We start from the raw sequence: 26654 nt of genomic DNA, 5'->3' as shown, positions 1-26654 counted from the left end.
CTGCAGACGGGTGACTGAAAAAAATGATTTTAATCGTGCGAAACAGATTAGAGAGAGAGGAAGAGAATGGGACGATTTTTCCAACCTGATGGTAAAAGAAGAGCGCGTACCTATATATCTACATAAATACTCTCGAAAAAATGTAGTAACACCGGTTAAACGATTCGCGGCTGCGATTGCCACAAGTGGCGTGAAGTTCAACCCAAAAAAAAAAAAAAAGAAAAGGGCAGAAAATAACAAAGAGAAAAGAGGTGCATACGAAACAAAAGGATAAGAGAGAAAAATATAAGCGGAATTGGTCGCCGCGTTGGAACAGTTCCACGTGCATAAAAAAGATAAAAATCCGATCCCGGAAGGACTTTCGATGCAGTTTTGCTACTCGTTCGTCGCGAGACTCTCGATGAATTTACGTCGACGAGTTTTTTCGTGGCTTGTTAAATCACAGCTTTACGATCGACGGAAGCGATAGTACCGATCCTCTCGGTTGCTGGCCAGGCATAAAAGCAAAAACATAGAGAGGAAAAAGAATAAAAATACCGGAAAAGGATAAAGGGAGGTGGTGGATAAACCGATCACCGGATGGACGGTTTGTTCGCGCGAAAATCGAGTTTTACGAGAGCCTGGCCAACGCTAATCCGCCTGTTCGCTATTTTCCCGACGAAAAAAACGAGCTTTCGTCGCGACTTCTGTTAACGCTGCTACTATTAACGAGGATTTATTAAACTGACTAAACAAGAGAGTTGTTCCGGCTTCTCAACGCTCGAGAATTTCTTTACACGCGTCTTTATGTGCTCGCATAAAAGCGAATGATTCCCACGTATGTGTGGGATTGTGTAAATAAATTGGTAAGAATCATTGTGTTCTTAGAACTAGAATTTTTAAAGCATCCTTTAAATCGTTTAACTGGAAGGTTCGATTACAAGTAAGAAACGACGGAAATCTCTGTAGTTTATTAGATATTCGCGATTAAAGTAAACGATTTGTAATAAAACCATTTCGTGAATGGTAATCGCTTTGCCTCACTCAAGAGTCGCTCTTAACTGACAGACGAATCAATCAACAGATTAAAACTACAACTATCGACTAGCGAATATACTGTGCGTGTATGATTATGATAAAAGTATTGCTAATCTTTCCACAATTATTCGCATACTTTAATCATTTGAAAAGAAAAAAATTTGTGGCGTGTCGTTTTAATGAGTTTGATATATCTAGCGTTAAAATAACACGCAGCGTGTAATAATTATTCTCTGGTGCACGTCATCGCTGAAAAATCCGGGTATATTCCGGGTTCTATCGGACCCACCAGATCGGATCATCTTTCATTGCGAAATTGCACCGTTTGTCGCTTCTGCAAATGTCCCGTGCAAATCGTTATAAAGCTGGTCCCTCGTCATCCGTCATACTTAGCGTACCAACACGCGCGTCGTTTTTTATTAACGAGAAAAACGCGACAAGTGTTTAACTACAGACGTGACACACGTGAGCGAGGTGTTAAATGGTTTTCATCCATCGTTTCAACTTTGTTGCACATGCAGATACCAACTAACGTATAGCACGGTTATGTGCAGGTTGCTGCAAACATTATTAAGCTTACTTTAACGCGTAAAAATTTTATTTCGAACACTGGACACTCGTGCGAATAAAAGATTCAACGTATTAATGGAAATGTCTCTCGCATAATTCATCGTCATACAACGTTGCAATTCTGATGCATCGAAAGATCAAAAGTTTGTCTATAGATTGGATATAGCCGGAGGTTATTAGCCAGTTAAGTTCAATGTTACATCCTGTCTGAGTGCGATAGAAGGTCCCAGTACTCCCCAGTTGACTTATGACGTTGCTCAGATAATCTGTTATGATCGCGTCATTTAATTCCGTCGATGTTGTTGTTTTATCACTTCCGGGTTTGTCAGACAAGCGATCAGACTGATGCAACACAGATGTCCGTTGTCTTTTCACCTGTCTAATTTTAACGATTCATCGACATCATTTCCAATTAGAAAATGTCAAGTATGCACATCTGTAGCAACTTGATTTTACGAGTTAAGTAAATATACGAATTCTCTGCAAGCTCTTCGCTATCTTTAATTAATTATAACACATAAGTTAATTAAATCGTAGTTCGTTAATTAAAGGGAAATATCAGAGAACAAAGTTGCAGCTGGCAATAAGATATTAAAATTGCTTCGTAAAATTTCGATATTTATTCCGTTCTTAACAGACTTTTAGTTACTCGATCAAATACCAATTTTCGTGAGGAAGAGTTGACCGTGTGTAAACGCGAAGTTTGAAATTAAGTTGCCACTTTGTATCCGAGTTCGGAGATGAACGTGTCAAGGAATTGAAAATTGTTATTTAAACGAAGTTCGCATTCCATTTAACGATCGACCTGCAGCACGAATCACGTGGCTTTTGTTCGGTTCAACATTTATTCTGCTTTATTACAGTAATCATCGATCACTGCAACCATAACGGTTCGTTCTGGCAAAGTATTTCTACCACATATCTTATAATCTTATAATCTTATAATCTTATAATCCATAATCTTATAATCTAGGATAAATCATTAAACGATGGAATTACGAAATTTACAAAAAGCGGAACGAATCGGTTCGACCTCTGAGAGGTTCGCATGACGATGAAAAAATTCTTGGATTCTTCCACAGGTTAATAATTTATAGGAGATTCGACAAGTGCGAGTTACGTCGCATCTAATTTAAGAACCAAGTCAGCCGTGAGAAAGAATCTCGCGAGGGTTGGTTTTGCAAAAATCTGGGGAATGCCATTAAGCTGTTGATTTATATTTGCACGCATCGTCACGCGTGTTTTCGAGAATCCTTAAAAACCAGTTGCTCGGATATATCACCGAACAGATGCACTGGGGATGATTCACGAAATGTACGACTAAACTCGACAACCCCTTTTTACTATTCACTTTGCATCTTCGTGTATTAACATAATTCTTTGGAGGTTCTTTGGTGGTTGAAGGGAGAAAATAGCAGTGCACGTTTTATTCGAATTTAAGCCACTCTTCGTCGTGTATCTAAGAGCGACATAAAAGATGACTCATAATGGAAATTTCGAACTTACAAACTTCAAAAAGGGACTATCACCCAATTCGACGACTCAACTTTTTCGATCGGCGGTATTCAGAGGAAAATTAGCCAATTTTCTTTCTACTTCGTGACGAATAGATTGCTGGAAAGTATTTGATGTTCTATTATTCTTCAAGAAACGGAGAATCGAAATTCTTTGAAATCCAATCTCGCAACATATTCATTGAACAGTACGCTCATCTTAAAATTCGATATTCGTGTTGGAATATTTCCAATCGACACAAAATATAGAAGAACAGTCATTTTGTTGAAAAAACGCTACAAAATACTAAATGTTCGTTGAATGAAATTATCATTTGTAAAATATGTATATACGTAAATAAATAATTTTACTATTAGTTTCCGTAGTTGAGTTGCACGATGAATATCGTTTCCGAAATGGAAAATATCGATAGGTGTAGGTATTTTAAACTGGAAGTTTCTCATCAAAATAGACACCGATACATTGCTTTCGCCATCGTATAAGTTTGTTGATTCCAATTTCGTAAAAGCAGTTCGAGGCAGTTTGATCAAGTCTACATCCGTAAAAGAAAATCGTCGAAAACTCCCGTCTCTGCATATTGCGCTCCGAAAGAGATAAAACGTAGATACTTGCAGAATATTTACCAAACCAGACAAGATAACAACGATCTCGACTGTTCTGAACAACCTAATACAAAAACCAAAACAACCGTCCGACGTTTTATCATTTTAACGTCAAGCTTATAATATTTTAGAATTTTAATTCTTTCAAACGCAGAAGTTTTATCGCAAAAAAAAGATATAACAAAGTAGATTTGACTTGTTTATAAACGACCAATTATATGACATAAAACGATTACAAAAATGTAGAAAATTAATTTAAATGTTTAATTATTAGGCGGAATTCGAATTTTTTCAATAACTCGCCGATACGTAATAAATAACTATATATATATACATAAATAAAAATATACGTACTTAATAAATAATAAGAAAGCAGGGACACTTTTTCTCCTACTAGAGCTGCAAAGAGTTAAATGCGAAGAAACGACATTTATTATGCTAGTAAGCAATAATCAACGAAAGTACCAGTTTCTTCAAAGGAAAGACTTCAATTCGGAATCTACTGTGCACATTAATGAATTGGAAACGTACGAGCCTACGAACTGGAGATTCATTTATCAGATTCACGTCCATTTCACCTCGCGCGGCCACCGATAAGATAAGCTCCCAAAATGAGATGGAATAATTCACCTGGTTTCGTGTACGAGCCTCTTAATACCCGGCGCTATGCGTCATGCGAGCAGAGAATTTGTGCCCCATTACCTGTTAAGTCCATTTTATAAAGCTGCCGGCTAAATCTTTCATCGTCTGATTTTCATCGCGTCGCTGTGCAACCGGCCTAAAATTTATATCTCACGATGTGCGAAAACGTTCACACGATTCGCTTGTAAACGTGTAAGTTACTACGAGTAGACTTAGGTAAGCCCGGGATTTAAATGACTAAGCAAATTTCTAAATATACAACGCCGGAATTCTTTCGCGCGTGAAACACCAAAAATGTCGCGTAGACTCAGCTTCATGATAGAATGAAACGATGTACGAGATATCCACGTACCTGAGTAAACGGCACGAGATGGAAAAAGACGCAACACTATGTTAGATTGGGTCAGGCTTTCGTGGAACAAAGATTTCAGAAGATAAATTTGAAAGGAATATTCGGAAACGGAGTTTGCAGATGTATGAAGTCATAGCGATAGTGTTTTTTTATAAGATAAAAAAATAATTTAATGTTTTATGTGTAGAACGAAGGTAAACGTTTCTATTGTTCTTGAGGTTGCTACCTTAAAATATTTAGTATGAAAAAATAATGTAATTACATGTAGAATGAGATTATTATTATATTATATAGTTTTAATTATACTTGTTGCATTCGATCATTCATAGGAATTTTCTAATTTATCAATCCGATTAAAATTCTATTTGCCCGTACCTAATAAGATAATAAATCTACAAAATACCAAATCGCATCGATTATCAACACTTACTTTAAATTGTAACAGTAAGTTTTTCATATTTGATACGCTTCCCACGAAATTAAAAAGTCTGAGAAAATTCGCGTAACATCATCGAACATTCTAAACTAAAATTATCGTGAAATTTCAGACGAATAATTTGTTTAAACACGTTGTAAAATAAATTGAAGAAAATAAAACACACCAAGCGTAATATTACGCTATATGAAGTTCAACTATACAATTTCGATTATGATTATAGCTCGTGATCATCCGTATGAACTTTCACCTAAGAACACGAACGATGAACCAGAGTATAATTGAATTATTAATTCTTTCAGAATTCTCAAATTCGTCTGCATCCAATAAAAAATGACGAGTTTGTCCAGAAATATGTACATCGAACTGCACGTGGATCCAAATATTCGCGAAAATCTTCTCATTCGAGATATTATCCGCGAACCTTGAATAACACGATGTATAACCCAATAAATCTGTTGGAAATTGCCCCGTGAAATTCGGAACGCGTCAGATAATGCGGCCAAACGGCGGAAAACGAAGCATAGATGCAAATACGAGTAATGTAGAGATACGGTGGATGAACGGCACGTAACATTCATTATGCCGAAACCGAAACGCTGAATTCAGATTCGATTGGCCGGTGAACGTACCCAAGATATGTAGTTGGTCAGGTTGTACTATAAATAACGGAAGTTTGCGAACACGCTTCAAAGTTATTCCTATGGCGCCTTGGGTCAGACATGCACTTGACTCGACGTTCCTTTTCGTGACATAACACCCGCCATGTGTTCTACAAATGTAACCCCTGACCATAACGTTCACCGATCCACCACACTATTTTTACGAAGATTTCGTCTCATCGTTTTCGAAGGAATCTTAGTAAGCAATCCGTTTAAGAGAAAGAACGAGATAGACTTCTGCGAAGTGGATGAATAAATTTGGAACTCGAATAAGAGATCCAAAGCCACGTGTCTCCTAGTGTTTTCTATTAAAACTGAAATTCGTCGGATTTATTCTTAGAGAAATCATTTCTTCGTACCGCAATATCTAATTCTTTGAGGAATGTGCAAAGAAGTTAAAAATACATATTGAATTCGGGTAGTTCGACTTATGAAGTCGAAAATTTAGAAATTTCAAATTTTCAAGCGCTCCAACTTTAAATTTCAAATTTCAAATATATTTGGAAACTTCGTTTATATAGAGAATTAAAAGTTTCATAGTGTGAAATCTGCGATTGAAAGTTAGAAATTTCTGTTATGCGAACGCCACCGTGGATGACGTTAAATAAAGTTAGCGGACCGCTTCGTAGTTCTACGATTATTCTGAAATATACGAAGATCGTTGAATTCTAAATTATATACGAATTTACCACAGGTCTCGTTCCACAACATTGTAGATCTAGTTCACGCGGGATATTCAGTAGACATACAGCTATGTCATAATCATTGGCATCGATCACCATGCTATAACTGAAACCATTTGGAACGAACGTACTGGTGGAACAAGCACAGTGACTGTGCGCATTTTCTCGTCTGTCGCGCTTTCTCATAGCGGAAATGCAACCGATAAACGTCCAAGAACTGACAAAGGTCAGCCTATGAGTAATATCACACGCGTTTCATCCTCCACACGAAACGCATAAAAGGAGTTTTATGCATAGCGCATCATGCGTGACCATGACCATAACTCAGGACTGAGTTAATACTCTGAAATATCTTCGATGTCTGAACAAACCATAAAGTAGTATAATTGTTTCGAATACTTAACGAGCAATTTAAATCGTCGGGACGACTTTATGCACAATTGCTTACGTAATCGTAGAATTGCTACCGTGTATTTAAATAATACACGATTAAAAGATTACATTGTCTTAGAAGATACTCATCAAGAGCAATTTAAGTCTAAACGATTCCTCTAACAATATAATAGTCCCATTAATCGAAACTCGAACGTTTCCTGTACGTTCGATTTTCAAATCTGTTGCAACTCCTCGTACGTAAACGGCCACCCGATACACGCTCCTGGCTATGAAATAACAAATTTGTTAGTTCTACAGCTGTTGACATGCAAATAGTTCAGTGAACGGCTCAGTCTTTGAATAGTTAAACGGTGTTAGCCTAACTACAAAAGCTACTAGAAGGCCAGCCAACTATCTATAGTAAACATACCAGAAATTCCTTTGAAAACGCGAATCTCTTCAACTCAGAAGTATACGCATCTTGCGTATCCAGATGCGTTATAAGTTTCGGATAAGATCGTTCAGAAATTAAAATTTTTGTTCATCCGTATAGAAGAAACATATTAGTAGAAAATTAGTAAAATTAATGATCGACCACCGATTGATTTCTAATTTACTCTTCTCCCTTCTAATGTTCAATGAGACGATCAAAACGAAGAAAGTGAAATTCTACCAACGTCCATCGATATCTCTTTATTTATTTTTCTTTGTTTGTCGTTGAAATTGAAGGCGAATCTTTGCGCAAGATTTAAAACGATACGATTTAGATCACCAGACAGGCTGTCGGAAGAGAATTATCCGACAGAAATAGCGCCACGTATTTTTACGTACGAATATCCGAAAGTAGACGACGTTACGTCAAAACGAAATTTCTACTGTGAGGGAATATTTCGAACGTTTAAAAGACACTGCTTCAATTTGAGGTAATTTGCTACTGTTTCACATGACTGTCATCTAAAGTATCTTCATTTGCCGCGTAATTTGCTACAGTGGCGATAAACATACAATACGAAATATTAAACCCACTTGATTTCGTCGTAAATATTGAACATTGTGGAAATCGTAGATGCATCGGTACCAAGAAACTTTCGATCCATTTTTTCCCAACGAGATTTAAAACGTCAAAGATTCTCGAATCGATCTTAAAATTTTATCGCTCTCGCTGTTACTCCAAGTTGTCATTAATATCATTGACCAACGCTATAGAAGCTTAATACACTGTCGTTGTGCTTGTCGATAGACCTTGCGCACTTTTGTGCAAATTTATATTCTTGAAAATATAATTAAAGAAGCAAATTTTCGATAGAAAATTGTTTTATCTACTGATAAGCATTACAAAAAGCACTTTAATACTTCGTAATTTCGATATTCGATATATTTCTCTATATCATACGTATTTTCTACGATTATGCGCTTTCAGATCTCCTACAAATACATAAAAATCTGCATTCTACTTATCGATAACATCGGTAAATCGCTACGAAATGCGAAAAAACAAAATCACGGGACAGGAAGGAAACCGACACAGACATAAAGCGATAAAGAATGGATAAAAAGAGAGGGTGGATTGTGGTATCGGAAAATAAGAGCAAACGGTGAGCAGGGCCGCAGCCATCGAAAGGAGGCAGGACGTAGACGTTTTAAAGCCGTAAAATCCAAAACGCCATCCCCTCCAACTGCGTGTGCGTTACTTTTACGTTAATGAGGGGCAAATTATCGGAAAAGAGGCCTGCTGACGTAACAGGCTGTCATAGAGTCACAGAGGTTCGCAGGACCTCTTTCTCTCGGTCACACTTTCATCGTCAATATCGGCTTTCTCTTTTCGGTACGCCGCCACCTCGAAATCCGATAAACGTTGGCTGACTCTGTTTATGGTTATCGCGAAACGATACTGTTGCGTTCCGTCTACGTCGATGTTCCAATAGAATCGCCTGGAAATCGAATATCAAAGCGATGGAATATCGAGTGCGCGGCCCTGATCGATTACCCACCCCATCCTTATAGCTTCATCCCTTGCCATGCACCCGATGAGCTCTCTTCGACCAGCTGTAATCCCGTGTTAAGCCATCCGAGTTGTGATTTTTTAACGACCTATGCGCCGCTCGTGCGTGAAGAATGGATAGGAAAAAGGATGAGAAATATTCCGAGAACAAAGTTTGAGGGAAAGTCGAAAGACAAGTTTTGAAGGCAGATTGGAAATTTGAGAGTTGGAAAAATTATCGGTTTTGGCGTTACAAGTTGGGAGATTTCCAAAGTTTAGAAAGTAACGCATACGTAGAATGTGAAGTGAATTAAAGATTGGAGGATGTTTTAGTAAATGAGGGTATCGTATATCGTGAAAATTAATTTTCTTTATTATTTTTGGGATAAAATATTTTTGAAGAAAGTAAGTTGAAAGATAGTAGAAACGAAAGAAGTATTTGGTGTAAGTAAAAGTATTACACCATGTACATTATGCTATGGTAAAAATACCAAATAGTCGTGCAAATTAAAAATAAGAGGTGTCATCGTTGCAAGATCAAAAAATTTGAAAATTAATTCAAAAGTTAAATGGCTAGCTGAAGTTATAAAAGTTAAAACTTAAATGGAATTGCTCCTCTAATTTCTCAGACTTACTGGAATTTATCAATAACTTGGAGAAAGTATAATATACGTGTAATTTATTCTTCTGACGATCGATATTTATTTTATTGTATTTTATCCTATCGTATTAAATAAAACTCGTTTATTCTATCTCTTTTTCCGGCAATGTACATATTTCTTATTTTAGTGCAATCGGGATATTATGCACAACATTCCATAAAAACCTGCAAACTTATCACTTAAATTTTTCAAAGTTGACTTAAAATATTTAAGAAAAATAGTAGTTCGCATACAAGAAAGTTAACAGATAATCTGACAACGAATAGTACTTGTGCTATAACGTGTATATACGAAGTTTATCCTCTTTCACCATTCTGCAATCCTGCGAACGAAGTGGCGCCATGTGGTCAAATGAGAAAGCAAACGAAATAAGTGGGGGATGAAACGAGCAACACATCTTGAAGGGCAACTAATTTGATTCTAAAGCATTCTTATAACTCTTATAAAACTGTATCATAACGTAAAATTACTGCTTGCTTTAACAGAATTTTATATACGAATTTAAAGCAGCGTTGCTTTTTTGTGTTTCTTAATAGGTTTCTAACTTTATAAAAAACGTAAGAAACAAGTCTTTGTTTTTAAAAATAGTTCGTAGGTGACATAAAGGTTATACTATTAGGAAAAGACATTACAAGGAAGTGGATAAAAGGTTGATTACGATGAAAAATTATTTCAACGTTAGAAAGTAACTTCGTCTATCAGAATGTTTTAGTTTATTGCGAAAAATTATGAAATTTATAATTGTCAATTTAAATCGCGGTCTCGAGACGCGGGAAAGATAAGATTTTCATAACAGGGGGCGTAGCTCAGATGGTAGAGCGCTCGCTTAGCATGCGAGAGGTACCGGGATCGATACCCGGCGCCTCCAAAGCTTAATTTTTTTTTTATTTCATATTTTTTTTCTCCTAAATTATTTTTATTTTGCAATCTTACCTTTCTAAAGAAAGAAAAAGATTTAAATACATTTATTTGTTAGTGAATACGTTCTACCTCCCATTATCACCACATAAAAAAATGTTTAACAAGGCAATATTCGATATTACTATCCCTATGTTACCAAAAACAATTTCTTTCATACAAACAGATATTACCTTATTCGCGACGCGTAATTTGTAAAATATTTTTGTTATTGTAAAATATATCGCGCCATCGATTTTAAAATTCTCGTAAAACTATTCTATTGCCACATATGTTCATGTAAATTCATATATTTTTCGTTTTATCAATATCGAGAAACATATTATTCATTCATGAGTCTCGTAGAATTCGGTGTAACAAATAGAAAGTTATGAATGGGATGATTGACGCTCGAAGAATAAGAACAGACCAGCTACAGAGTACATAGTGATTTTGTAGTAACACGATATGGCATATGTGTACACTATACACATATAGCCAGGTATGTATAGCGTTTAGACGTTCCTCGGAGCGCTGTCCTAAGCTCGTTTAGCTCCTCTAGCTACCTCTTCGGTCAATCTGCTTTCCGGTTGATTCTAAACCATGATTTACCAACAACTGGCAGAGAAACTAAATAGTACTAGTTCGTTTGTTCACGTAACCATCCTAATCGCTTTTCTAATCGGCACACTCAACCTCGTGACCACTTGCTTTCAAACTTGTTATTGCAAACCTGATGCACTGGTATACCTGTTGATCTTATCTATGTTAGATCACGAGTGAACGTAGTCTAAAGTAACACATACACTGTACTTATATATTAATAGATGGACATTTTATTCATTGATTATTAATGGACGATCGATATATTTATTATGTATTTGTTATTTATTAAAATATAAATTTGTTAGTTTGTTCGGTGAAATTTATTTTTCACGAAGTACGTTTTATTAACGACGACATTTATCTTTGTCTATTAATTATTAACAGGTAATGGATATATTTATCATCTACCACTCGTTATTTATTTATTAATAATATGTCAATTTGTTACTTTCTGTCACGATACGTGCAATACGTACAATTCTGTTCTAATGATAAATTAATAGCATGACAGATATTCTTACAATCATATTACATAAATGGCGTTACATACAAAGAAAGTACTTGAATAATCGTGAGTTTTACGTACATTACATTACGATAGAATACCTGACCTAATATATAAAGTAATGGAATATTTAATATATAAAAAATATACAAAATAAATTGAAATTTAAGAATTCTTTAAAGTAAACTCTGATAATTGACAAATATTCTATTAAACAATCCGCTTCTCTTCCTTCCATTACTTATGTTGGTGTCGACACTCAAAGAATTTAAACCAATGTGCAATATAATTTATATTTTATTTATAACACATTCTCTATCGTAGAAACTAAATGGAAAGATAGTGGTTTCGTACATCGGAGCGTCATCCACCCTCGCAGACTTCTGTGATCCTGGTTCCTAGCCCGATCTATGTTCTCAGAGCCATTGTTCGGATGCGGTCAAGCGTCCTTTACAAAGCACTCTGCGTGATCAAGTAACCACTATGCTATACTTTATACCTATACAATAAAACACCATGAAACACATCGTTCCTTCCTTTATTCCAATCATCCTCGTTCGACCTCTACCCTCAATTAACCTTACATCCCATAAAAGCGTAGCCCAAAATTCATCATCGAACGAATCCAATCCGCCCAGCTTATAACTTTCTGCCATTAAAATAATTACGAAAAATTAATACCTTGAAAATTTACCTTCAAAATTTACCTTCAAAATATACATTTAACACGTTGAGGCATTACATCCGACAAAATATACAATTTTATAACATATATTCCAGCCATGTTAAAGTTACTTCCTTCCGTCCGCTATCAGTTCGAAAGCAGAATTCAAATTGTCGAATTCGTAATTTTCTTTACAAGGATAATTAAGTATTAATACTTTCAAAGGTTTTCTAACATCTTGCACATTAAAGCTTCAAATCTAAATTTAAGTCTAAAACGTATAATTTCACTGCATCTATCTGTATATGAATAAATTCTGTTCACTTTAATGTTATTTGCTTTTGTCCGTCACTTCGTTCCGATATCTCGGGTTCTACGATACAAAAGAAGTACTCGTAAACCCTCGTTTGACCCAGTTAGGGCTGAAGAAAGCTACAATAAAAGGATCGTCGTTCCAGATGCTTCATGCAACCCTCTTTTGCCTCGTGTTCTCCTAGTGCTGCGCATGTTTTTTCTTTGTTCAACGTTTCAAAATTTACCACCCTTTATCCGTACGTTTATACGCGTGTGGCGCGTCCACAAACGAACGTCCCCCTTGGCAAGGAAACACGCACACCACGCGAAGCTACGTACGCTGTCACACAAAGGAACAGCGAACACGTTCTGCAACCCTAATAATGCGTGTGTAGATAAGATGACGTAATGTGCGTGCCACGTGTACCTGTCGTGAATGGAAATGCGTTTCCGGGGACACGCGCCTCCGATCGATATGCGCACGCGTTTGCGATTTATTTTATGCCGTTGTAGTTATGATATATATCGGTTACAAAATTTGTGGATCTGCAAGTTTTTCTCTGAGAAAGATTTGTGTAACATCGTGAAATATTTTGGACGCGATAATGTCTTAAGGTAATGGTAAATTCAACGAGTACTGAGACCTAAATAAAAAATGCTAATGAGCATCGAGTAACGATATAACTCGGATTATCGATTTACTTGGAATCTCTATTTTTAATGAAATGGTGAGTGCATTCGCAGAAAAAGGAATTTAATACCGAAGCAATTACGTGAGGATATGTACAGTGTTAATATCGAACGACATCAAGGGCGGATATACTTTGTGAAATAAAATATAGTTTAGAATGTTAGAAGAGGCTATGGGAATATATAAAATTGAAGAAATATCCATTTAGGGATTAATAATTTCAGAAATATTAACTGATACCAGATCGTTGGCTCTAACTCAGCAGTTGGCAACAACTCTATGAAATTACGAAATCTACGAAATTATTATTTTAATCTGTTTGAAATTAACTGCGAACTGAGAAAGTGTCTAACATGTTGGAAGATTTAGACTTGATCGTTTCTTCTCTTAAGAGTCCACTATTTTTCTAATTTATTAACACGTCCGTATTAAAACTCTATTATATAATTATTCATAACTCGAGAAATGGAATTTAACGTAACAAAAATCAATTTGTTTCACCGCTATTCATTTTTAGAACTGTTTGATTTGAAAAGTTTCTGGCTTAAGGAACAATCTGTTCGTCGTCCTTTGTTCGTATATAATTTATTGCATACAATTCACACATTTTAAAATGTTCGTACGTGTAAAAGTACAAGAACGACAAGCGCAAATATGTTAAAACTGCAAAACAAATAAATTCAATTGGATAGGAACGTTAACGACTGAACTTGGAGGAAAGGGTGTTCGGCGTGCACGCGAGGAAATATTTCGAGGAAACGGATGTCGTGTGTGACGTATCTCGAGGATGCTCGTTGTTTATGCGTCCCTTGCACAGTTGGACCGTAGTCAGGCTTTGGCTTCACCACCAAAAAGGAGTAAAGGAGAAGCCACAGGAGCGGAGATCATGCTTCCCCGATAACTCACGTTCGTGCAGCAGTGCGTGAGCCTAACCCAGTCTGCAAAGCGCGGTGAAGTTATGGTGGTGCCATGTACAAGCGTACAGTGCCGACTAAAACCTTCACACGCGAATTAACCAAGAGATTAATCGATCTGTCGCGATTGCTTTGCCGTAAAAGTTCGATAATCTATGACACCTTTGCGATCTACAGATACCGAAATCACGACGATATTTGAGAATCAATAATTCGAAATTATTTGTAAATTATTATACAAAATTTATCATCTGGGATTACTCTATCTTAGAGTGAAATTTGGAAATATCAATTGATTAAAATTAATCGATATTTGGTATCGTATAAAGTATCGATGGAAATGTTTAATGTTGGATGTCGAATGGAAGTATTATCTGTATTTAGATGAAAGATAATTCTGTAGTCAGGATGTTGGAATTAAGAAATCGAAATAATTTTTATTCTATGATTAAATGGAATACGTAAGATGCAATATACAGTAACTTTTTGAAATATTTAAAATATTTGATGTCATAAAATATGCGCGGAGAAGAGTCTAATGTTTAGACGTTGATATTGAAATATCGTGTTTAAGCGTAATTTTATATACAAAATATTGAAATTAAAAAGTCATTGGAGCAGCTTTTTAACATTTAAGTTTAAAATATTTGCCATGATTAACTGCAAGCAACTGCTACAAACTCTTAATCGACACTGTACGTAATAAAGTGTGTGTACGCGCGTCTTGCGGCCGTGTGTATTTATATATGGAACACATAAGAAGTAATCGGGCCCTTTGAACACTCTCTATGGGGGCTGATTCCTTGGTAAGGCCACGCATTACCCCTCAGGCCCTTCGATCATTCCTGTCCTTAGAATACTTTAATACGCTTTTCACATTCTATCAGCTCCAACACGCAACGTATGATCGCGTTGATTTTATTTTTTATTATTGATCGAATGAAATTATAAACCGAGAAAAAAAGCTGTATTTCTATCGTGTTATGTTTTTCAGGCAAAAGAATCAAGATACATATATAACATCAGCTATAATTATATCGATACGCTAATAGGTTTCACGTTACTCTATGTAATTTGTACGAAGAATACTGTGTATAACAAAAAATTACCGTCATTACTCTCTTCGTTGTATCATAAATTACAATAAATATCCAAAATTAATAAAGATAGTAAAATAAAGAAAAAATATATTTATATTCTTCGATACAATCCACTATGTATTGAGAATGTAGCGCAATTTCCAATACTTCAGTTGCACGAAACACAGTTATACTAGAGATTTAATTAACGTAACATAAAAACATGCACATATCGAGGAAAACGATTTGCAATAAAAATGGAGTAAAAAAAGCGAATGATACGGTCCATTCATTCATCGGAGTCACAAGCATTCGATTTTGCCCGCGTCGTCGTGCAATGCTACTCCCACGCCTCGATCTCCTTTACCTGATACTTTCCTGGTAAAAATTCTCGTTCTCTATTGTTCCACCCTAATTAATGTTCGCAACAACAACGCCCCTCGTCACGAGACACGAGCTTCTTTGAGTCACATGCGTCCCTGTTACCTGGCGCTGTCACTTATCCAATATCCGTAAGCAAAAAATGGTCATTGACAACAGCCGGAGTAAGATGAATGGGTTCCTTCGTACTATGCACGTGTGTATATCGCGCACGTGCACAACGATGAAAGAAATTGTTACAAAGCATATATATATATATATATAGGAAACTTTTAAACAATCTTCTAAACGCGTTAGATAGTTTTATATGGATTTTTAAATAGTGCATATTTTTGATGAACAAATTAAATTTTTATGTCGATGTCTTTGGGTTTCAGAGGCGAAAAATTATGCTACCTAACTATACATACACATTTACATGTGTTATATAAGTGTCGTGATGGTAATTTTTTATTATATTAGTTATATTTTCTTTAAATATAAGTAGAATGCATTTGCAACGATTAAATTAAACTACATTTTTATATTGATATTTTTGAGTTTCGATGGTATGAAGTTAAATATTATTAAACGTTATTCGATTGCAAATAGTATGATATGTTGTAAAATATTAATGTATGTTAACATTATGTTAAAAGCATTCTAATCTCTTACAGCATAAAGTCGAATATATTTTTAACGCATTAATAAAATCACGTTTTTGGCTAATACAAATTCGGATTCCATCAATGTGAAATTATTAAATGTCGTTTATACATTGATGTGTATATTCGATTACAATTTACGAAATATAGTTGATATACAGTAAATTTTTGTTTCCTTTGAATTTAAAGTTAACTTGAAAATTGAACGTAATAAATATTCATACGAAATACAAAAATTCGCGATCGATGAAAAATCGACTTAACGTTACACATATTTTTAATGTTTATTTTTTATCGCTATCATTATTCTTTATATATTATTGTTGATAATATTCCTATCTATTTATTACGATATTTTAATATGAAAATTACGATTCCAATTGACGATTTTAACGTGGAAAACGAGTGTGATGTGTATTTAGCGAATATTAAACCAGAGGTTATCATCATTAATGCAGGAGGGTTTCTCCCTCGTAAACGAGTTCCAATAAATTATATCATCGAGTGGGAGGTTAATGAGAGCGCGTCGAATAATCATGTGACTCGATAATCGAGCTTTTTTTTTTAAATACAAAATGTCGCATCGCGTATCAGGTTAGCAGGCGTCGAGTAGGTGAACTTTACAAATGTAACGCGACCAGCTTATCGGTAATACATCGCTGTACCTTCTGTTTTCCTGTGTAATTGCAAACTTTACTTTGTTTACAACGATTTGTTGCAATCATCGTTGCCAAGAGTACAAAACCGCAATTGGTGCAACAGCCAAGCTTCAGCGCCGATAGGCCTATTTTTCTCCTACAATTTTACAAAACATCTATACCGTACTAACTCTTATCATTTTTATAAAATTTATAAAATTTACAAACGTTTCTGATTAAATAAATAATCGAATGATATTAAAATCCAAAGGTTTGATAAAAAAAATCATCGCTAATATTAACACAGCTAAAACATAGAACGAATTATAAAGAACCACGTTATCGTTGTTATCGTTAACTGCATAACATTTTTAAACATTTATTAATCGATATAGAAAAAAGAAAAGATTACATTAAAGTTCAAACACCCAACGAGAGATAATCGTTAACAGATTTAATAGATACGGTGGATCACAAGGAATCAGATAGTCACCGATTTTTTGTAAATGATATAAAATATCAACTATTGCAATAAAGATTAAACGTTTAACGGTACGATCGATCGTGTGATTGTGATGCCGATCAAAATCACGGTCAGGCACGTTGTTCAAAGTTTCTAGGTTCCTAATAGTCGCGTGTCTCTTCTGTTCTAACCCATTTCTTTCCATGAATGGCGCTGTTTCCGGTTCTTCCTGCCACCTGCTTCCCGCCATGTGCTTTTATTTGGAGGTGGCTCACCCCTTCGTTCTTCACGTTCGCCACGTCATGATCGAACATTAATTCATTGAAGCGAACAAGAATGAACTCCCGCAATGTTGATACTCTTCTAATATCACGGCAACGTGCACAAGCCACCTCCTTACCGTCATTTAATCTGTTTGACAAGGCTCGTTCGTTCGCTTTTTAAGATCGAACAAACATTTGGTTGTCAGTTTAGAGATTGTCAGAGGCGCAACCGTTTCCACGCCGCTTTTCTTCCAGCTACGTCGGCTGGTGGATATCAGAGAAGCTCGACGATGGACGTTCGACAAAATAAATTTGGATAGATCAAGAGGTGTTAGTTCTTTTTTCGAACAATGTAAGCTTGAGGATCAAATTTGTATAAACTTTTCGGACGAAGTTTTAGAGCTGTTCTTAAATATTTGTTGAGATTACAAAATTAGATGAGAATCTAGCGTTTCTTTCTCTTTAAGGTTTTACAGTGGAATTCAGATAACGTAGTCTGTAAAATGAGATTCAATAGAGAAATTGATAACAAGGTTTCGAATCTCGAGCGCTCTCCTTTAAAAACATCAAGACGTTCGTTATTACTATCCAAAAATTAACTATTCTATTTCCCGTAAATGCATGAACTTTGTGAAGAATAGTATGCGCTGGAAGCTACAAGTATTCGTTTCTTCAAATAAAGTTTCAAAATTCAATAGAACGAAGTACGTATTTAATTCTCAATAATCCGCAAACATCCATACAACTTATAGACGTGACAACACAGTGATACATACACGGACATAGTCAGCATACCCACTATACTCATAAGGTTTCACCGTACGGCACCGCCATAGAAACAGACCACCTGTAGCCATAGTAATTCAGAAGCCAGCTGCGCGAAACCCCAACGCAGGGAAACACGTCGTACTAGCGGCAACCAGTCAATGATTGTTTCGTGACTCGTTGAATGAATATAACGGGAGCAGCCACCCTCCCAGGAGGGTTGAAAATTACCCCCTGCAACCTCGTGCTATCCTGCTACCGAACCGCCCTTGTTTTCCAATAAATACAAAGTGCACGACTCATGCGAACCGCGCGGCGTGACATATTCGTTCGATTTACCACCCTCAAGACGAGGGTGAATCTAGTTCCTGACGTGCTTGCAGGCCATAGAAAACCGATGGACGGGAACGATTATCGAAAATATTGGCCAGACCTTCTGGAAACGATGACAGCCTGTTCCATTTCCGGTCGAGTTTCCATCGAACGTGTGAGAGCGCTCGCGTTCGATTTATCGATTCTCTTCCCGTGGTAGACACCACGGGAAACGAAACCTCTAGTTCTCGTATGCATCCCCGTTCCACGAACCAATCGGGAATTCCTATTCCCGATCGTCGAGCACCCTGTATTTATTGGTTATCGAACTCGTCGATACGCACCCCCGTGCGTTTGATGAACTCTCGATACTCCAAGTTCTCTCAAGATATTTGCCCCGACGTCGTTTATCTTACGACGATCGCGTCTTCGACTGGTCGAGGCTGGAACACACAGAGAATGCGTGCAGATAGGCATTGGATCAGCGATCGTATTTTTTATTTCTCTCTTTTTTTAACAACTTTCTTCGCGAAACACGGAGAAGGCAGAGACAGCGAAACAGGTTACGGACTTGGCTATACGGACTTTACGGCGTGTGTGGTGTTCGAGATGGCTCCGTACCACTTTCCTTAAATTTTACGTTGTTTCGTGTGTGGCTAATGATATTTTTTCGGTGACAGGATTGGGAATATATCAAGAGTTAAACGAAATTGAAGTTTTTCTGTTAATTTGCGTTTCACGTCTTGGTAAATTTGTCGTGTCACACTTGGGGTCGTTTTGTGCGTGTGTCTTTAACGCGATAAGGATATCATATCTAGGATTATACAGAGCAATTGAATGATCTTTGGATTGTTGGGGACATCAAATATTTGTTTGTTGGATTCTAATTGTTTTAATATTGAGATATCTTTATTGGAGGATCATTACTCCTATTAATGGTCCTGTAACCCTGTTCGAAAGGTAATGCCATCGGCAAACCTCTTTGTCGTATTAGTTTCCGATAATCCTCGTTTTCTTCTCGTCCATCTGCCAATGGATTCCTAGGTGTTCGATAATTGGGTGAATTTCTTAATCATTTCGAATAAAATAAAGTATAAACTTTCCCAAATGCTCTGTGTAATGTTAAACACGTTGTTAAACGACTTAAAAATGTACCAAAAATTAATAAATGTAATAAATAATCGTTAAAAGTTTCGTTGCGATGGAACATGTTCGTAATTCTGAAAATTACCACGATCATTCTCAAGTGCCGATGCAAAAGCCAAAAATTTACACGTATATGTTCTTTCGAAAACTTGAAAAGCTTTAGAAATTCATCTCGAGTCACGTGTATTCTACCACAGTTACTTTATCATCGAACACCGATAAACAAACGTCGAGTCGGTACTCTCTTGTAATACGCGCACTCCCAAAACTCCGATCAAACACCGACTCGCCAAAAAATCACACTGAAAGATCTTAACCCTGTTGTAATCCCAAATTTTTACATTGCGATCTTGTTTTCACCAATAAGAAGATTTTTAGCGTTTTAAGAAAATATTTTGCGCGAAATTGAAACAGAAAAATGGCACGTATCGATACAAAGACGCTTGTTCCGTATTTTGCTCAAACTCGACGTATCTTCTTTGATAATTAAAAAAAAATGACAAAGGGTTAAAATTTAGCGAAAGAACAGAGTCAGAAATCTTGCAAAATTCATCTATCCGAGGGAATAAACAAAATCAACAACAAAATCATGCACGATCCATCGTCCATGTTTACGCAAAGCACAAGCATGGCGCTGCCGCGTCGACGAGCAGAAGCTCTCCCCGACTACAGGGTGGTTTTACCCCCCTTCGACGTGGCGCATGGCATCCGAGGTCCCCTTCCAGTAGCTCTAGAGGTGGAGATGACCTCCATCGACGGATGTTCGCCTGGCAGGGTGGCGGGCAACGGCGACGCTTTGTCCCTCGAAAGGAGCCGATAAAAACCTCCGGAACATCTTTTTCTCCAACCGACTTTCGACGGACGAACGCCTGGAGACAGGCGAGGGACCTTGAACAGAAGGATCGGCCACTTAAGCAACCGGCCATCTCACTACGGCCAGGATCGTATGGTGAACGAGAGGATTCGCGCAGCGGGGTGTCACGGATCGGCCGCCCCGATTTATGAAGTCTTTTTACGCGCGTCTCCTTCTTCGTTTTTCCTTCGACCTTTTTTTTCGTGTTCCCTTCGACGCCGCGAACGTGTGCACGCACACCAATCCCGGGTTATCGATCTCTGCCGATGATGGCTGACAGCGCCACCGCCAGCCACCCCCGTCGCGCGCATATTTCCACGTGCTGCATATCCGCCACCAACTCACCGCAACACAGTGTTTATCACGACTGACGCGTTCACGGCTCTTCCACGTATTACAATTATTTCTGTCTACCTGTTTCACGCTCTTTAATTTAATCGGATAATTATGGGTTTGGCAATGACAGTGGTTACATGTACATAATAGCGAGCTAAAGGATGATTGAGCAGAGGAATGAGAGTTTGATCGGTTGTTTCTGGTTTTAGTTTCAGACTATGTACATATCGTAATCGGTAATGTTGGACGATGGACGATACAGAGCAACATTTCCCTTGACTCTGAACCGTTTCGCTCATTATCTTTTCAGCTGTGTGTTGTATAACGCGTACCGCGCGCATAAGGCTACGGGTACAGCGGATGTACGTTCTGACAAACTGCTGCGATGAATAAAACATCTGAAAACTGAGAATACACGAAAGATGTTGGGGATATTTATAGACTCAATTATATCTACATCGAAGTAACGAGACAAGCAAATGATGTACGAAAGAATTTGAAAAGGATGCTATTTTTCAAGTTATAAAGAATTTTATTTCAGAGGAGGATACCGATATCAATGAATCGGCTGATAGAGCTTTCTCCATGTTTAACTCATGGTTCGTGTTTCTAACTCTCAAAATAGACAAAGAAATTGATACAAGATACGAATAGGGTATGGATTACATCTTTTACTTGAGAGTGGCGAATACGAAGAGTTGCAAATACTATCTTCGAAATTTACGTTAGAACGTACTATTTTAAGTATATCATCTTCGTGCAACAAACTCGTACGAGGTTTCAAATGCTTCGTAAAGAAATAAATAGTCCGGAACAGATGTCCAAGTTAATTAAACGGTTCTGGATCTGGCTTTTCCTTTTCCATGGTCGTTAAATCTTTCAGTCTTCCCATAACGATACGTAACTTTACTCGTTTTACTCGTTCCTTAAAAAGTTTAATGCAACAACGTAAGGAAACAACGTGTACCAATTGCAATTGTAATTCCGTAGATACCGATTACCTGAATAAAAAAGAGGAATTTATGAAAATCGGTCGTTCGTTTCTTAAGAATATAACGTTGAAAAGTAGAACCGATCGATTCAGCTCCCGGAAAGTTCGTATGAAGAAGAATTCTTCCGAGAAATAGGTCGAGGATCGAAGGAGTAGTTTGAGGGCCGAAGAAATAAAAGATTAGAGGATCCGAGTAGAAAAACAACCCTCGTGAAAGTGAGCCTCATTCTACTCCTGTTCTCCTGTTGTAAAAAGCCTCGAGCCATCCCAAATTGAAGCCTGTTTGACCGTGAAGTCAATATACATACATCCCTGCTATGGTCGAATAAAGAGAAATACTGGGAATTTTTTATGTCGATACTTTCTCGAACGCATAGATCGCTGATCCAACATTCCTCCTTTCTTCTGTCAACGAGCTTGTAAATCTGATAAGACAACGCGACAAACAACGACGATAGAGATAGAAACGTCGTTTCCTCGAAGAAAAACGATCAAACAAAACTCGATGACAGCTTCTCCGTTTGTCTCGAGCGAAGGAGAAACGAACACGAAGAGGCCGCTGAGCGAATGATTCGATAGAGGTAGCATATACAAAACTCGGAACAAGAAGTCAGAGAATACAAGAAAAGTGGTCCGTGTTAAATCACGAAATGTTGAGCTTTTATATTATGAATACCTAATACGTAGGAGCTGAAGATCATCTTGAAGATACATCTTCCAGATGTAATGAAAGAAATCGCGCGTGTTAAATGGCGTTTGGAGCTGCTAGATTATCAAAATAATTTGCTTTAAATGAATGAAAGTTAACGATTGTTTCTGTTAGTTATATTCTTTTTGTTAATTGCATCGTTATTGCTTCCGGAGAATTAATTTCTAACAAAGTTGCAGGAAATTTGATACTAAATATTTGCGTGATTTAATAATGTAGAGATCTGCTGAATATTTTGGCTCTTAGATCGGTGTAAAGAAAATGGGAAACACGTTTAATCGCTTGGTTGAGATTCTTTGTTAATTTCACAACTATTAAGTATCTCGTAAAGGTTAATTTTTTGTAAGTTCTGGGATAAGATCTGTTAATATGGATCTGTCTATTCTAGTACTTTGGCTGCAGATCGACATAAAGGAATTTTACAAGAAGTATTTTACAAGAAGTGGTTAGCTTTTCTTAAAGCTGCGTCACGAAATACTTACGTTTTCAACGGACAGAATCACAGAAATCGTCGATCGCTTCTGTCATATGTTCTGCAAAGAAATCGGAAATTGGATACCAAATATTTTTATGAATAAAAATTTATTAACACGGATGTTTGTCCGTGTCAATACTTACAATACTCCATATTGATACAGAGAATTTTATTTCTTCGTTTTACGTAATTTTCTTTTCTGCATTCTAGAAAATGTGATAACAAACTGCATAGTTTGTCTCGTATATAAACTTTACTAACAATGCCCGAATTACAAAATACAATTATTCCGGAATATACTATTAAATTGGTACGAAGTAACATGCTCCGTATAAAAATTGGTAGAAATTCGATTGCGACTTGAGTCGCAAGTGTTAATTTACAAACTTAAAATGAACGGTGGAAGTACAACGATAAGAATAAGTCGCCTGTATGTAGGCGTAGATATAGATAGATATGAAGCTTGAATTACTATAACTGCCAGTGTACCTCTTTAACTAAAATGCTACCCTATTACGATGGAAACACGAAAGTGAGTGACGAACAAATACGAAACATCGACCTAAACAGTCTCTACTGACACGGAAAGGAAAACGCATTTTTTGTTGCATTTCCCGTTTTCTAATGTTCGGTTTATTTATACCAGTAATTGCATCAGTTAGTACAGTTAGCATTAATAAGTTTGCGTACAATTATTCCTTCAATAAGAAAATGGCTTCCATTGATGATACTTGCAGCTACGAGACTTATTAAACAACACTCGTTAATTCTCCGTATAAATTGATCGTATAGTATGAAATATCAAATCGATAGTTCAATATTAAAATATTATTTTTTTTTAAAGATAGAATATTTAATCTTCCATTCATACAATTTTATACATTTATAGCGGTATGAGTGGCCGTAAGATATTCCTGTTAAAAGCTAAGTTAGTACTTCACAATGACGTACATAAGGGTAAGGAGAAATGTATGCTTATTTGCAATTAAAAAGTAACTTGGTCGGATCTACCCTCTGTACCATATACTACCCGAATATATCACACAGGTTGCCAACATTCATCCACCATTGTAAACGTTCATTTTCTATATTCTTACTATGAACACACACATATAACACGTTGCATCCTCGTTTATAGAATATCTAGAACATCATCAACTTAAGGTACTTATCAATAAATATCTACGTAATAGACAACTTAAAAGCACAAAATAATTAGGCTTAACTGAACAACATAAATAACTTCTAAATAATAACTTCTATTAAATAAAACTTATTTAAAGACAGATTTCTTGAAGAGATATACTCGATAAAAATCATACGACTCATTGAAGAGACGAAAGTTCCACCGTTAAGAAAATAAAACTTTGTCGTCCATTGAATAGTAATTCGATATAACTAAAAAAATTTGTAAAATTATTTGATTATACTTCTTTAAGAAAACGTACTTAATAAAATTTGTGTTGTTAATTTAAAAAAAATCATTGATTCATTGAACAGTTAAAAATTCGTCTATTTAATTATAATTGACCGTTTTCCCTATGTGAAAACATTAATACATGATTACTCGGAAGGAAATTGGAGGGAGAAAGAAAAAGAAGAAGTGGCATAGCTCGAGCAATCAAATTGGTCCAGAGATTGTGTAAGATGAAATAAATACCTGCTGTCTCTGCATGACAGCCGGATTAAGAGATGTCGAAGATCATCTCGGGAAACGGTTCACTGTAGCAGCATCTCGATCATCTGTTCTCGCAGACTCGAGGTCATTCGATTGCTCCACGTCCCTCGATAAAATCGAATGATTCTTGCAATGAGAATCGGCGCGCAAATTTAAGTCTCTATACTGCGTTCCTTCTCGTTCATCTCTCTATATTCCTAGAAAACTACAGGAGGCGTGTAAAATAAAACTTAATATTCATTGACAAATGGTAATATATTAATTATCGAAATTTTCGAAAGAAGCGAAACTTGCCTAATTTTTCAAATAATTATATTTTCAGTGATAAAATGTCGATGTCTTGGAAACTGTAGATCTTAACACGGTTTCCATATTATATATTTTAGTCTAATTGGTAATATTACTTTTAATCGAATAATTCGATGAATAAAGGAACAAAAATCTTTTTAGATCTCTGTGTAATCATTGATCATTGCTTTAATATTACACACAACGTTAACACTTCTACGTTAACTATTGATAGATGTCTACGAAATAAGTAACTTACAGATGTAAAATAATTTAATGTATCATAAACGTAGGTAACTGAACAAACCTATAAGTCTAAGACAATTAGATTATCTATAACCTTAAAAAATTACCATGTAAATATCAAGATACACCAAGTTTTATAGTTTCTCGTTCCTAATCAAATAATACAAAATTACTGTGCAATAAAATCTATTATCTTATACTTACGTGTATATACATATATATAATGTATTATATATGTATACACAAATAGTTAAATAATTCTCGTAAAATAATATGTCGAAGATATTCTTCGTAAGAATCGTAACCGATTCTCGCTTCACTCGTTCTTCGTCAATCAATGACTCGTGACGCGTGATTGTGAATGAGATAATAAATTGCGTACTTTACGCCTTACGCTACGTTACGAACGCGCATACGCGTCTATGTGGCGTATGGTGTAACTTGAAACATTCTAATTTCTCGCTTTTCTGTGCTCCCGATACAAGCGAAGCACAAAAGCGAGTAGTGGTATTCGCTTAAATCGGATATCTCGAGTACCCGGCTACTGGAACACATATTCGGTTTTATCTCGAGATAGTTCTCGAGATAATATAATTATAGGGTATTGCCTACAATTTTATCATAACCACTACTTTATAAATAGACCGAGTAAAAACAAAAATGGGTATTACCCGAGACACGTCGAGTAACAATGAACGTCTGTCTATTAATTACAATGCGTGTTACTTTCTCTAATAGACATTTGTCTCCCTCTACTAATTTTCCGAATAACAAAATTTCTTATGTCCTACTCGACAGAGAAAATTCGATGCATCGCAAGAAACGCAATTTCTCTGTCCACGGTTCCCTGTCCAATTTTTAAAATCAAAATCATTATTCACAGATAAAATGTGTTAGCATCAAAGATAATTTTACCGTAGAATTTAATATCTTCAGCAGTGTCACGTCTTTTGAACGTTTAAATTTCTGACATCTCGAAGAATATTTAAACACTTATCCCTCTAGAACTCTCGTGTTTCGTGATCTCTATGCAATGTTTGTATATACTACGTAAGATTTGGGCCCGATACAGACGAACGATTTGCGACAAATCGCGACAGCGGCAACGAATTGAAAGGACGAGGAAATACATGCGTATGTGTATGCTTCATTCGTGAGGCATAATGTATTTCTCTGTTCTTCCAACAGCATCGCAACCGTGTCGTACGCGTAAAATATCACTCATCTGCACCGAGCCTTAGCCCAACGCTTGATTCGCAGACGATCGAACGCACGTTTCTGCTAAAACATGGGAGCCTGATAAATACAGAACAGGAATA

The 26654-nt window shown here is 36.4% G+C and overlaps 1 protein-coding gene and 1 non-coding gene across 6 annotated transcripts in view; both read left to right on the top strand.

The window, feature by feature from the left end:
* The window catches only part of LOC126914666 (xaa-Pro aminopeptidase 1-like), a 45487-nt gene that overhangs the window by 5024 nt on the left and 13809 nt on the right, over nucleotides 1–26654 (top strand). The window lies entirely within an intron of this gene.
* Trnaa-agc (transfer RNA alanine (anticodon AGC)) lies at nucleotides 10293–10365 on the top strand. The gene has a single exon. It is a non-coding gene; the product is annotated as a tRNA-Ala (tRNA).

The sequence above is a fragment of the Bombus affinis genome, chromosome 3 (genome assembly GCF_024516045.1).
Source record: "Bombus affinis isolate iyBomAffi1 chromosome 3, iyBomAffi1.2, whole genome shotgun sequence".
In the NCBI taxonomy this organism is placed as follows: Eukaryota; Metazoa; Arthropoda; class Insecta; order Hymenoptera; family Apidae; genus Bombus; species Bombus affinis.
The sequence above is the reverse complement of the archived record's forward strand: the minus strand, read 5'-3'. Positions and strand labels throughout refer to the sequence as shown.